Here is a 12,313-nt window from a genome sequence, read left to right on the forward strand (position 1 = left end):
AGCCAATTTTCTTAATAATAAATTTTTGGATAAGGAACGTGTTTTAATTGTGCTAATTTCTAATAGCCTTATTCATAAAAACTAAAGTAGCTTTAAAAAAGGTTTATAAATTGAAAAATGTTTGCAAACGGCAATTTAAAAAGCTTTTTAAAATTTTTGTTTTTTATGAATATTATCGCCTTATTATAAATATATGATTTAAAATAACTTTTAACAAGGAAAATATGCAAAAACATGATTTTTGCGGAAGTAGGTATTAGTGAATTGCAGTGCATTTAAAGTTTCTAAGGTTTCGTTTACTTTTAGATCACAATTGTCAAAATGAGAAATTCAAAGTAGCAGTACAATAATCATAGAAAAGAAAATTGCCCCCTGAATGTTCTGGCATCTTTTTTGGTTTCGGTTTGACAGCCAGCTGCTGTGATGATGTGGAAATTTACCACAATGAAGAAAAATATAACAATTAAGTGAAAAAAATTTGATAGTGAAAAATTTTTAGTGTTTCAAGAACGATATTTCGGACAAATCGTTAATGAACAACTATTTTTCCTTCCCGTCTGCTTTGGTTTTGGCAAACAAGTTGATTAGTTGCTGCCGGCGATCAAGTCATTTCAACCACAAAATACTATTATTTGCAAGAACCATTCACTAAAATTGTAACTAACTTTTTATTATTTATTAATTCCTTTTTGATATTCAGCAATAGCAAGATGAAAAAAATTGTAAACCAAAATTAGTAATATTTTTATGAATGTAGTGATAAAAGTTCACGGAGGAAACGCCGGAAAACAATGTATTGGCAACGACATAAAATGTATGGCAATTTCGATGTCAACAGAATAATAACTACCATGATAAAAAAATAGGAAGGTAGAACCGCTGAGAAAAATTTTTCAAATTCTTGACGTTTGCAAGCAATTTAATTTTAAAATTTTACACACAAACTCACACACACATTCTCGTTTTCAATCTCAAACAACAACAATTTTGAACAATTCCTTTTTTTACTCTCAATTTTATACGATTTTAAAATGTTGGCAAACTTCAAAAAAAAAATCATGGCCGACGCATTGAGAGAACGGTTTTACCCTACTATGCTTTTATCATGATAACTACGATAAAAAAGCATGAGAGAAGTGTGCGAAGGAGGAAATATTTTCAATTTGAACAAAAAAGCTTTAAAAGCTGTTGTAAAACGGTCAACAAATTTCTTATAAAATATTTTGATTTTTACCATGATAAAAGCATTACAAGGTAAAATCATTGAGAGACAGTCTGACGTTTGCCAGCAATATAATTTTAAAATTCGAACTCAAGCTCACACACACATTCTGATTTTTAATCTCAAACAACAACAATTGTGAACAATTTCATTTTTTTTTTAAATTTTATATAATTTTCAAATGTTTACAAACGTCAGAAAAAAATCATGGCCGACGAATTTAGAGAATGGTTTTACTTTCTAATGTTTTTATCATGATTTTTACTGGGTGTAATTGAAACTCCGTCAAATGAGTATTAAGGAAAAGAAAAATTTGAGAATAATAAATAGAAAAATAGATGGGTGCACAAAGAGTTAAGTTAAATGTTATACCAAAATTCTTAAAAAGTAAACAAATCCAATTTTTTTTTAATGTTACTGTATAGAGAGAGCTCTTTAAATCTATTTTATTTTTTATGAATAAGGCCATAAGCATATACCGTTTATGTAAATAAATCTTATAGAAAGATGCTATATATTTATTTGTACAATTTTTGGCTGGCGAAATATGTAGTTTTTTGAACTTTTTAAAAAAGCGTATTTAAACATTAAAATTTTTTTAATATTGAATGGCGCAACACAACAACTCTTTTTGTTGCACGAAACCCTTGAACACGTGCCTGTCATCTATTACTTCTGTTTCGACATTTCGACATTTCGCTATTTTACATTTCTTTCATTTTGACGTTATTCGCATTGTCAGATTTTTGAACTTCGTTTTGGTTCGACATTCTGCTATTTCATAATTCTTTCATTCTCATGTCATCCATCTTCCATTTCTTACCTTCCATTGCCGTTCGCATCGTCGAAATTGCCTGTCAAACACTGCCGCCATTATGCTTTTCAGTTTGGCAGGCACGTCCGCTGTTTGGCAGGCACGTCCGATTAGAAAGAGAATAGACAAAAAGGGGCATAGGATTCCATACTTGTAAGTATATACGATGATTTACACAAACAATTGTTATTTTGTAGTTAATTTTTAGATTCGAATATCCTTATGACCGAATATTTAAACACTACATATTTGAATTCCCACACTTTTGGATAGTCAAAAAATCCGGAAAGGACTCTCAATCCTAGTGAGTAGTCTTTCGACATTTGTACAAAGCTGAATTTTGCAAGAAAATTAGTTAAGATAGGTTTGGTTAGGTTATCTTGTTTGTTCCAGATTAGGGACGCGTATGGACCTTTGGGAGATTTTCCTTTCTGATGCCACGAAAATTTGTACGGAGTCCATAACTTAGGCGAGTCGATTACGAAATTACTGATGTTAGGAAATGCGAGCTAAAATGTTTCCAACTTATATAGCTTTACAAAGGTTGGGCAGGCTAAAACGAACTGTTTAGGTGGTCCCACCTTATCATCTGACATTCTGACAGCTGCTACAGGAGGGATCAGGTAAGATTCTTAACCTTTTCACGTGCATTCCAATCGCACAGTGGCCTATCAGAACACCCTCCACCAGTGAGAGTTGAGGATTTGCAACCGTTAGGACTTCCTTTGACCGCCCCCGAACCACACTAAGCCAGACGGAATGCGCATGTCCTAGTTTTCGCGCAGGTCAGAGTTATTCGCAATGGATTTTATATTAAGATAACTAACTATATGTGTATGTATGAACATGTTTATTTAACTAATATACAAATAATGTACATAAATAATAATAGGAATAATAGTATCTCTCATACCTGGCATACGTATTGCTTAGTATGTCCCATATACATATGCCTCTTCTGAACTACTCGTATTTATTTTTCTTCGGAAATAATTCCTCTGCACTTCTTGTACTACTTACGAATGTTTGTTTGCAAAGAACCCCTTGGTGTAGGTACTCTTTGCACTTTTGTTTTCAGGATGTGTCCGCTTGCTGTGAGTTGAAATGTGTTGTTCGTACATGAAATCCTCTGATCGTTTTGATAGCTGCTCGATCTTGAAAAATAAATCAAACCTAAGGCTAAGTGTGCAAAGAAGTATACAATAAATACGAAGGCATGTATGTATGTATTTATATACATATGTATAAACTATTCCCCAAACTTCCCTGCAAAAAATGGGACTAATCCGGGATGACTCCGGGAGCAATCGCAAAGGAGCATGCGACTAATACCACTTTTGATCTCTTTATATGGAATGAACTGTTCGCTTTTGTTCGAGCATGTCCTAATATGTTCACCTTTATACCCGAATGGGTATAAAAAGCGACTAGTCACTTTTAAAAAATAAAAATAAAAATTTGCGCCAGCTGAGATTCGAACCGGGGTGCTCAGTTTTGTTAGGCGAATACTCTCTCTGTGTGCCAACGCCGCATGTGAAATTTCATTGACTAAGTGCGTACATATCATTAAATCGTTAATAGTACCCGTTAGAGATGAGTTGGGGACTAATTGATCTCCAATTATACCCATAAGGGATGAGTCGAGACTAATTGACCTCCATTAGTACCCGTATAAGACTAGTTGCGACTAATTAATGCCCAATGTACCCGATTGAGAGTAATTTCGGAATACTCTCTATAGAGATTTGTCGCACAATTGTTTGCAGGGTTACTACTGGTCCCCATTAATCGTTTGTTATTTTTTTTTGCCGCTGGAAGAGTAGTGTGCAAAGAGTTAAAATAAACAAATATTTGATTTACAACCAAAACAATGCAAAATTCTATTGTGTTCAAGCCGAAAATGTGATGTTCAAATGTACATATGTATGTAAGTGTTTCGTGTTTAATGCCGCTGAACTACAAAAGGAAAATGAAAAAGTATCTTGCATTGTAATTACAAATTTACAGTATATTCCGTTTAGCTGCATTTACTTCCACTGCATGATTTGGTGCACTTAAGCGAAATGTGTTAGCATTAGAGCGGTTAAAATAAATTTTCGGCATAGTAAATATTAGGCGCAGTAGTAAAGACAATAGTCAGACGTTGAGTCTTGTCATGCACATGCGGTTACAACGTCTTAGTTTCTGAATATCTGGTTAACACTAAGGGCTCTCTATCGTTGGTTAACACTAATCACAAGTTAAACATCTTTACTGACATTATCGACTACCTGTCATATGCATGGAGTCGGATAGCGATGTATAACCGGGCGCTTAGGGCCGTTTTCACCAACTCTGGTTAACACTAATTCAAGTTATCGACTTGATCGACTCCATAAAATTTAACGATGTTTAACCTCTAGTTAGTGTTCACCACACTTTGAGAATCTGGCCCGTAAACAAGATTTAGGGTGCGTTTGTTCAATGTCTGTTTTTCACTATCTACCAATTAAACATCATTATCGACGTTTCGTGTGATCGATAAAGCACTTCTTGTGTTTAATCGGAGCTTCTACATCCGATTTGTATTAACCGGCCATTGAACAAACGGCCCGTAGGTCCACTTACTCAATGTCTGGGGACCTCTAACTACAGGATAAACATTGGCTCCTATTTTTAGTTGCATTCGATCTTCGACTGTGGTCGAAAGTGCTGATCGAACGAGTTTTCATTTGGTATTATGAAGCTCATTCGATGAACTGTAGCGCTATTGTGAACTTCGCTCGTTTAGGTTATTCACAATAGCATATTTTTCACCGCTGAGAAACTTCGTTTACAAATCGAGCAAACTAAATAGTGTGCTTACACATACATATGTATCTAAATTTGTGCAATTTAAAATAAAGTAAAAAAGAAAGCGAGTTAATAAAAAATTGGTAAAAATTAGTACAACAGAGTTCTGTTTATATTTATGAAATTCCGACTGTCTAAAGACCGTTTGTAGACCTACAGTCCGCTACACAAAACCTGCTGCAGCAACGCCCTCGAGCCGAATCCATTTAAAATGTTTTAAAACTATCAACAGCTCTACCGATTTTGCTCTCAGAGATCGTGCCAACTGAGTATTGGGATTTTCTTTCAAAAGTGAAAACCACCAAAAGTGTTTGTGTTTAGTATTCACGACGTTAGACCTGCATGAAATGAATAAAAATTATTTTAAAATTAGTGTCTAGCCGCCAAAGAGTAAGAAAACAAACGCAAAATCATACATTTTTCACAATTTTATAGCACTTCGCTACATCATCGAAAGCAAAATTCTATTCGACAGAAAATTCGATACTCAACCAAAATTTCGACACGGTTGCATAGCTCATAATACGACTTTCATATTCAATCTTCGATATTCGATAACCAGCGAAGAACGAAAAACGAATGCTATTCATAATAAGGGTCATTGTTATCGGCGGTATCGACCCACTGTTAACTAGACATTGAGCAAGCGGCCTTAGGTAGTTTGTCCTTGCTGTCAATAGAAAATCTAAACAAAAAAGCAAGAAAAATTAATTTAAGCAGTTTTTTCTTGTATATACCGAAAGCTTACTATTATCTATACATATTATGAAATTGTAACAGGCCGATGTCTTTAAATAATAGATATTAAAGAAATATGTATATCGAAGGACTTTTTTAGATGACCAGAAGCAAAATCAACAGATTTTAGAATTTTTGTCTGTCTGTCTGTGTGTTTGTCCGCGCGTCTCTCGAAAACTTATACATGGAACTGAATGAGGTTTTCACCGATGCTTTGCTAACGGTCTAACTTAAAATTGTTGCCACCTATTTCAAAATTGCAGTGTAAGTAATTTGATAAGACAAAGTAAATATTGCAATATCGCTGTCAAAATAAGGAGGTTTAAGAAGGCTTGCAACCAAAAATATTTTTGCGGAAGGTTTGAAATTTTAGTTTTATTTAATTTATAGGAAAGTTTATTGCCAAAAATAGTTTAGAGGATGGTTGCCAACTGTTTGAAAATTTTTATTCAGTTAAAGTAATAAGATAAGGTAAATACATACAAAATTAATATAGTTTGGAACGAATTTCCGTCATCCCTTGTCAAATTTGGTTTGGTTTTTGGTTCTGACACTGAAGATGGCACAATGCCGAAACCGGTTTGTCTCCAAACCAAATTTGACAAGGGATGACGGAAATTCGTTCCAAAATACATAAATAACCCACCCTGTCGGAAACAACAACAACCAAAAAGGAATTAATACATCTTTGAAGAAAGAGCACGATATGTAGAACCGAAATAGAAAAAGAAAAAATAAAGAATGTTTCTCAATTCGAAAATTTTTTGGAAAATCTCACTTTAAAGAAGCTCTTCAAATCTATTTTATTTTACAACGCTTTTTTTTATATACTTTTATTTTTTATAAACAGTGAAGCACGCCGGGTATTTGCTAGTTGTGTCAGTAAAAATAGCCTACATAATAAAGTACATATTATATAGATGCTTTCCATTTCCAGACAACCGGTCAGGTACGAGCATGATTTTTAATTTCGACCAAACTCAAATACATTGTTTGTTGGTCCAAATAATGAGACACGTATTTTTTCTTTTGGCTCCACCATACAGTTTCGATTATAAAAAGCGAGAAAATGTGATTTTGTATTTCGAAACTGTATGGTGGAAAGTGTGTTCTAATATCTATTTGATACACAAAAACTGATCACGGCTGTACTTTTTGCTGATATATTACATACATATGTTCCATTTAGTTAAACAATATAAGAATATTGTAGTATGTACCACAAAAACGTATATTTTTTATAAAAAATCATAACTCAGAAAAAAAAATCTTCGCTATTAGAGATTTGGGTTGATTGTAGTTCAAAGTGTCTCTTTCCCGATAAAAAAGTTTGAGAGAAAAAAAAATACACTTTTTGAGAAATTAAATAAAAAAAAAATTTGCACCTTTTGTTTATTGTTAAATAAAAAATTTTAAATAATGAAAATCAATAATTATAACATTCTATCTTGAAGTGACAAGAATTACTGACATTTGAGTAAAAACATTGTTGGAATCTATTAAATTTTGACAAAGTTATGGGCATTTATCTCACTGTCAATTCGAATAATCGATTTTTGCCTGAAAAACAAAGTCGCGTTTAATTCGGCCGAAAAATTTTTCCGAGCCAAAAGAAAAAATACGTGTCTCATTATTTGGACCAACAAACAATGTATTTGAGTTTGGTCGAAATTAAAAATCATGCTCGTACCTGACCGGTTGTCGGAAATGGAAAGCATCTATAGTATTTTATTACTAAATATAAAAAGACACCAACACATGATTCGCCCGGGCGCCTAATTGGTTAAGACCAGCTCTGGTCGAAACTGAGTGCAACTCAAAAGTTCTATGTTAATGGCTGTTTGTTTCAAAGGAAATAATCCAGACTAAATTTTAAAAGAGATGGAAATAGATCATACGGAGTGGTAGTAAGCACCTCTAACCACTCAGCCATAGCGGCAGTAACTTTTTTGATGGGTTGCAAAATTCTAAGCATTAATCATATATCACATCCTCTGGAAACTGCTTTACCGATTATTTTCTTTCCATTCTCCACACAAACGCAAGCGAATTTAGTGCTCCCCTCCATATTTGGCATTGTTCCGAAGTGCAATGTCAACCAGCTTGTGGCAAATCTGTAACCGGCTGCCAGAAATTACTCAATATTGTATTAAGTGTACAGAAGACGGCTAAAGTCGTTAATAGAATTTTCAGTTTTGGCTGCATGTCGCCATAACCATTTGCTTGCTGCATACATGGGAAGACATTTCAAGCAAATGTATGTACATATGTGCAGTATGTGGGATTGCATACATTTCATTCAAGCTGATTGGAGTGCCATGAGCGCCTGCGGCGTAGATAGCAATTCTTGTTAAATGCAAACAAATGAAGAAAAAAACAACAGCAAAAAATGTCAAAAAAGTTACTTCACGGAAATCGATTCATAGCTAATAACTAGTAATTTTTAGCAAAAAAAAAACCGACTTCAACTCCCATATAAAAAAAAAAAATATATATATATATCTCATGATCCACTGATCGGATCTCAACCAGATTAGTATGGGACCACCTCTGAGACACTACCTTTCCGATGCAAAAATTTAAATTATCGAAATCGGTTGACGTGGTCCAAAGTTATGCGGTAACATACATAAAAAAAAAAAAAAAAAAAAAATTTTTCCGACGAACTGATAACCTCCTCCTTTTTTGGAAGTCGGTTAAAAAGTGATTTGTGGAGGTGACAAGAGTTTCTACCATTTCCGCTTAAGGGCAGGTTCACTCGAATTTCAGTTCGCCTCGCCACCCACTCAAAGGACTTTCATATTTGACTTTGGGTCATATGTGTGTATATTGACCTTTTTCGTAATTCCCTTAACCCACAATTATGTGAGTGTGCGGTGCTACAATCACACTCATGCATACATACATATAATATTCTGTAGCCATAAAGTTTGCACTTATGTGACCAGAGCAAAGCATCTAAGTGGGTGGCACCATGAATTCGGCAGTTGTAGAAATTCTACGATAAGCTTAAAAGTTTTCTCGATTTTGTGTGTACGCTGGTTTTTTGTTGATCACTGTTTTGCTTTTGTGTGCTTTCTTACTCTTTTATTCCATTTAAACTTTTGTTTTCATACCAAAGGCGATTTTTCTAAGTACTTTTTATTTAGTGAGGTTTTAGTATTATTTCACTTTCATTGTAGTGCAATGCAGCGCACTTTTGGTGGTACTTTTTGTTTTAGTTACTAGATTGAATTTTAAATAAAAATGAAATTAACTTGGGTATTTGTAAATGGATTTTTCGCTACCTTTCAAGTCCAAGGAGACTGCCAAATCACTGTAGTTGGAATCGGTTGGGTGTGTGTGAAAGCGAGCAGGTCTAGTAGAATTTGTTTCCACTTTTTTTGTTTACATTGCAACATTTTTTTTAAGCTTTTTCGATTTTGCATTGGATTGGCGAATCGCTCTGATTTCTGTTCGATTGGCAATGCTGAGTAAACATGGCGGAATAAAAGGTTTTTCTACTTGACGATTTGCGGTACGCGTTTCAATTCGGTTTGATTTGATTCATTGCCAGTAATCAGACAATTACAGACAAAATGAGAAAAGTTTACTATAAAAAGAATCGAAAATTGATTTCATCGGTAAATCGCAAGAAGGTCGAGTAATAAACTATGGAAAGTGGTACGTCCTTCCATTCGACTCGTAACGTGAATGAGAGAAGAGCTTATCCAAAGCTGTAAAACTTTTTATGCAGAATTTTGATAATTTTAGCCATACTCGAGGGGAAAGCATGCTTTGTTTGGGCTGTAATAAAAAAAATAAAATAAAATTAACTAACTACCTTTCACGCTTTCCACTCCCTACTTCAATCGTCGGATAATCTGCGGTATTTGCAGGATATCTTAAAAACTATTCACTGAATATACTTGGGATTTTCCGCAACTATTTTCGAATTATCATCGCTTAAACTGCTTAATCTGTATAAGACTGACAAATAGGTACACTGACTTCTAAAATACAAATATTCAATGATTTGCATATGCAAGCAAATATGTACATACATATATTACACTCTTTTCTATGGCTAAAATCCGCCTCATTTAAGTTCTTACTGAATAATTTGAAGAAGAAACTTGCCTTGTTTGGGCTAACAGCGGAAATAAGCCATTCATGAAAATGCATAAGGTATACAAAAATACAGATAAACGAGTGTGTCGTCGGAAGTATCCCTTTAGTGATACAATTAAAACGTATTTCATTTGAAATTCTTTGTTCCTGTTTCCAGACGAATAGTTAGATGAATTTTTCTGAATAAGACTTTGCCTTAGTTTGTTCTGAGTTTTTGTCGAAAGTCCTTCGTTAAAACACTCATAATGATCCTTCCATTGTATTCGTGGACTCCCTTGCTTTCCTTGTCCACCCATGGGTGCGGAGTAGAAAGATTTTTTCCACCGGTGCGTCCATGCTTACAACATGCTCAAGCCAGCGCAATCGTTCTATTTTTATATGCTTCACTGCACCTTATGTATGATATTCGTATTGTAGTATTTCGTTTATTTTATCAATTTAATTGAATACAATTTTTCAAACAGGTCAACCCTCGTCAAAAATATTTTTGGCAGTAAACTTTCCTAAACCACTTCAGTTTGATACCCGTATTTCAATATTCAATTTATTTAATCGAATTAAAATTTTTAAACAGGTAGCAATCTTCAACAAAAATAAGCCTTCTTAAACCTCTTTCTTTTGGCAGCCATATTGCAATATCTACTTTATTATGTCAATTTAATTAAACTGCAATTTTTAAACAGGTGGCCACTCCTTATTTTTTTTCTTTCCATGCTTTAAGTTAGACCTGTAGCAATGCATCGGTGAAAAAGTGGCAGGTAACAAGATCAACGGAAATAAGGTCAATTGACACTATTTCGCATCCTTCATATCTTCGTCGGAGAAGTTATTTTTCTCTTTTTTACATACATTGTACCAAAGAATGAGTTCTAGATCATAGGTCTGTTGAAAATGCTTCGCGTTCTTTTGTTTTTTTTTTCACTGGAACATTTAAGTTCTACCCAGAATTACAGCAGACGACGGTGAAATCCGTCAGAGTAAACACAATTTCGGCGCACAACGGCTTCCGCCAGTTGTCATTTTGATTTGAAAATGATCATTAAATTAAATATTTTTTCGGTACGTGCCTGTATGTACATAGATTTTCTGGAAATATGGATGAAAACATTGGCAAAGTTGTGAAAATAATAAAAACTAGTGAACCCGCATGGCGTTAAAACGGCCAAAATTGAATTAAAAAAATCTAAAAAATATTCCAAATGTTAATCAGAGTTATAAGCGATTCGAGTGCCATATTTCATCTAAATGCCCTTCAGCCGTTTCTGAGTGAAGAGAGGTCTCGCATAGTTTCGGTTTTTAATATCTCCAAAATTTGAAATCACCCTGTACCGATAAAAAAGTTCCAACTTCAAAAAAAACAAAATCTTAACCAATTTATACAGCCACCTCTCATACTTGAAATTAGAAAGAACGGTGCAAATCTAGTGACCTTCACAAAAATTGACCTCTCATATAATATACGTATATACTTAGTTAGATAAGTACGACTTTTCGAAAAGGTGGCAAGCTTAATAAAAGATATTTATTTATTTCATCGATTTTTGTTTTAATTTTTTATAAAACTTGTGTATAAGTTGACTAAATTCGACTATTCAAACAGATGGAAATCCTTTTCAAACGTATTTTCAAGCTAAAGTCTTTTTCAGTCTCTTGCTCTGGTGACACAAATTTCAATTAACTGATGAATTAACTTTAATTTGATTTTTCAAACAGAGGTCAGAAAAGGCTTGAAAAGGCTTTATTCAAACACATTTCGATTGATATCTATCTCTTGATAATTCATCTTTTATACAAAATAATTTCAATGTAACTTCTTAAACAGGTGGCAACTCTTTTACAACATTATAAATGCACCCGTATTTTAATATTTCATATAATTTGTATATAAGTTAATCAAATTCGACTTTTCCAACTGGCGGCAACCCTCGTAAAAAGTATTTTCAAGCTAAAATATTCCTAAATTTTCTTCACCTACATGGTGATCAATATTTTATTTTGGCATACGTATTTCAAATAAATTTCTTATAAGCTAATTAAATTCGACTTTTTAAACATGTGGCAGCCCTCTCCAGACGTAGTTTCAAGCTATAATCTTCTCAAATTACCCTCGAATGACATTATGGTACATATTTTAATTAACTGATGAATTAAGTTGAATTTTATTTTTTAAACATGTGGCAATAAATATAGTTCAGAAATAAAGCCTTGTCAAACCCATTTTGATTGATACCAATATTTTAATCATTTACTAAGCTTATTAAATAATTTAAATTTAACTTTTTAAACAGATGGCATCCCTCTGTAAACACCTCAAAAATATTGTTAGTGTTGAAACTAAAGATTTCTTAACACTCTTTTGTTTGATATGTTTTAATACTTTGTTGTGTATAAGCTAACTGAAATGGACTTTTGAAACAGGTCTACAGGATTAGGTCCACAAAAGTACCGAAATTGGTTGTGAAAAGGGTATGTTTTCAATTTTACGTTGACAAAACGTTCTGGGGAACTACGCCTAAGAGGGAAATGCACCTTTCTTCTTCTTCTTCTTAATTGGCGCTGTAACCGCCTAAGCGATTTTGGCCGAGTCCAAAACAGCA

Source organism: Rhagoletis pomonella, unplaced genomic scaffold (assembly GCF_013731165.1).
Source record: "Rhagoletis pomonella isolate Grant_MI unplaced genomic scaffold, Rhpom_1.0 Rhpom_scaffold_00006, whole genome shotgun sequence".
Lineage (NCBI taxonomy): Eukaryota > Metazoa > Arthropoda > Insecta > Diptera > Tephritidae > Rhagoletis > Rhagoletis pomonella.